Below are 3,640 nucleotides of genomic sequence, written 5' to 3' on the forward strand. Positions count from 1 at the left end.
CCCGCAGTCGAAGCGGCGCCAGTGACGCAGAGACTGGAACGGAACTCCTCAAAGGTAGAAGTTGGCAGTCCCTTCGTCATCACATCGGTGAACTGCTGAGCGGTCGGCACATGGAGAACCCGCATGCGTCCAAGAGCCACCTGCTCGCGCACAAAGTGAATGTCCAGCTCGATGTGTTTAGTCCGGCGATGATGAACGGGGTTGGCGGAGAGGTACACCGCAGAGACGTTGTCACAGTAGACAACCGTAGCCTGTGAGACATCGTGATGCAGCTCCTGAAGTAACTGTCGAAGCCAGGTGCAATCGGCGACAGCGTTGGCCACAGCTCGGTACTCAGCCTCCGCGCTAGAGCGCGAAACCGTGGGTTGTCGCTTGGACGACCACGATACGAGGGAAGGACCGAGGTAGACGCAGTAGCCAGAGGTGGACCGACGAGTATCGGGGCAGCCGGCCTAGTCTGCATCTGAGTAAGCCACCATCTCCAGAGAAGTGGACGCCGTAAGTGTCAACCCGAGGGACATCGTGCCGCGGATGTAGCGAAGGATCCGCTTCACGAGAGTCCAATGAGAGTCACGAGGGGCGTGCATGTGGAGACACACCTGCTGTACAGCATACTGAAGATCCGGTCTGGTGAGAGTCAAGTACTATAGAGCGCCGACAATAGACCGGTAGAAAGGAGCATCCGACGCAGGCGAACCCTCAAGAGCAGAGACCTTGGCCTTCGTGTCGACAGGAGTAGCAACAGGATGGCAGCTGAGCATGCCAGCATGCTCAAGAAGCTCATGTGCATACTTCTGCTGATGAAGAAAGAAACCGTCCGGACGCCGAACGACCTCAATGCCAAGGAAATAATGTAAAGCACCCAGGTCCTTGATAGCAAACTCGTCATGCAGCCGTAGAGTAATCTGCTGAAGAATGGCTGCGGAGGAGGCTGTCAGGATGATGTAGTCGACGTAAAGCAGCAAATAGGCAGTCGTGTCACCGTGGCGATATACAAACAGTGAGGCGTCGGAGCGAGTGACGCTGAAGCCCAGTGTCTGAAGAAACCCGGCGATCCGCTGGTACCAGGCTCGGGGTGCCTGCTTTAGCCCGTAAAGAGAGCGAGACAGCAGGCACACATGGCCGGGAAGTGAAGCGTCGACGAAGCCAGTGGGTTGCTCACAAATCACCTGCTCCTCAAGATGGCCATGGAGAAAGGCGTTGGAGACATCCATCTGGTGAACAGGCCAGCCGCGGGAGACGGCGAGCTGGAGGACGGTGCGGATCGTGCCCGGTTTGACAACCGGGGCAAACGTCTCTGTGAAGTCAACTCCAGCACGCTGGCGGAAACCGCGGACCACCCAGTGAGCCTTGTAGCGCTCAAGTGTACCGTCTGAGCGAGTCTTATGGCGAAAGACCCACTTGCCGGTGATGACGTTGGCGCGAGAAGGCCGGGGAACCAGGGTCCAGGTGCGGTTCCGTTGAAGAGCGTCGAACTCTTCCTGCATCGCCGCAAGCTAGTGAGGATCACGGAGGGCGGCGCGAGCGGACGCAGGAATGGGCGACGGCTCCACGGCGGAGGCGGCGAGGACGTACTCATCACGCGAGTACCGGAGACTCGGACAATGAATGCCGACGCGAGCGCGGGTGACGGGGCCGGACAGAGCCACCGGAGCCACCGGCGAGGCGGCCGGCGTCGCGGCCGGCATCACAGCCGGCGACGGAGCCGGCGAGGCGACCGGCGTCGGGGCCGGCGAGTAGGCCGGCGTCGAGGCGGCAGAGGAGGTGGCCGAGCCGGCAGCGCCCGACCCCGCGGCGCCCGAGTCGGGGGCGGCGGGTGAAGGCGGGGCGTCGGCTGCGCCGTCGGAGCCGGCCGAGGAGGCCGTGTGGGTGGGCGTCGGCAGGAGGGCGCGGGGACCGCCAAAGCCCGGAGGCGGTCCACGAGCCAGACGTGATCATCCACCTGACGAGGTCGGCGATGGGCCGCCGGTGGCCGGCGGCGACGAGACGACAAGGGGTACCTGCTGCTAAAACGGGAAGACCATCTCATCAAAGTAAACGTGTCGGGAGGTGAAAACACGGTGGGAGACGGGATCGTAGCAGCGGTAGCCCTTAGTGTTAGGTGGGTAGCCGAGAAAGATGCAGGCGGCGGAGCGAGGTGCAAGCTTATGAGGCGCAGTGGCGACGATGCTAGGGTAGCACAGGCAGCCGAAGATGCGAAGCCCTTCATAAGAGGGAGGTGCACCGAAGAGAAGGTGGTGAGGTGTAAAGTTCCCGCGAGTACGGCATGGACGGATGTTGATGAGGAGAGAAGCGATGGCTAGAGCGTCAGGCCAAAAGCGCGGAGGCACATTGGCATGAAAGAGAAGAGTCCTAACGCAGTCATTAAGAGTGCGAAGGATGCGCTCAGCACGACCGTTCTGCTGCTAGGTATACGGGCAAGTGAGACGAAAAATCGTGCCATGTGTGGTGAGAAGATTACGAACAGCGGTGTTGTCAAACTCCTTCCCGTTGTCTGTCTGCAACGCGAGAATGGGTCGACCAAACTGCGTGAGAACGTAAGAGTAGAAAGCGGCAAGGGTGGATATAACATCCGACTTGCGGCGCAACGGGAAGGTCCACACATAATGCGAAAAATCATCAAGTATGACAAGATAATATAGAATGTCCGTATTACTTGCAACAGGAGATGTCCAAACATCACTATAAATTAGTTCAAACGGGTACGATGCAACAAAGGAAGAAGGCCTAAATGGAAGACGAGCATGTTTGCCGAGGCGACATGCATGACACGAGTGATCCTCGTTCTTATTACACGTGAAAGAAAAACTCCAAAGTATGTGGCGAAGGGTGGCAGGATTAGGATGACCCAAGCGAGCGTGCCAGAGATCCACTCCGGTGGCGAGAGCGACAGGGGCGGCGGAAGTGGTGGAGGTGGCGAAGTGAACCGGGTAGAGCTCGTCGGGGCTGTCACATCGGTGGAGCACCATCCGCGTGCGAGCGTCCTTAACAGAAAGACCACATTCGTCAAATTCAACAGTGACCGGATTTTCACGTGTAAGAGAACGAACGGAAACAAGATTTTTAATAAGGTCAGGAGAAACAAGAATATTAGACATGGATATAGGAGTGGAGTTAGATGGAAAATATGTATGTCCAATATGGGTGATGGGAAGAGAAGAACCGTCATCGACGGTAATGCGGCTGGAGGTGTGGACAGGATGGGCAGTGTGGAGGTTACCGGGATATGCCGCCATATGAGCGGTGGCGCCACTGTCCATGTACCAATCGCCGCCGCCGGTGTAGCTGGACGGGGAAGGGGCGGTGTGGAGAGCCGCCAAAAGGGCCGGGTCCCACGGTGCCGGCGGGAGGGGCAGCGCAGTCGTCAGGGGCAGCAGCGGCGGCTGCTGCCCGTAGGGCGCTGCATAGGGCTGCGGCGCGGCATAGTACGCCTGGTGTGACGGAGTCCGAGTGCCGAGAAGGCCCGAAGTAGAAGCCCGAGGAACCGGCATGGAGTAGGCGTGGACAACGCCGGTCCATGGGTTCTGGCCGGCGTACCACGGAGCCGCCGGCTGAGGGGCCGGCTGCTGCTGGCGAGGTGCTCCTCCCTGAGCGCCGCCGCCGCCTCCCTGCTTGCGGCCACCCCGGCGGCCGCCGCGAT

This window comes from Triticum dicoccoides, chromosome 5B (genome assembly GCF_002162155.2).
Source record: "Triticum dicoccoides isolate Atlit2015 ecotype Zavitan chromosome 5B, WEW_v2.0, whole genome shotgun sequence".
Classification (NCBI taxonomy): Eukaryota; Viridiplantae; Streptophyta; class Magnoliopsida; order Poales; family Poaceae; genus Triticum; species Triticum dicoccoides.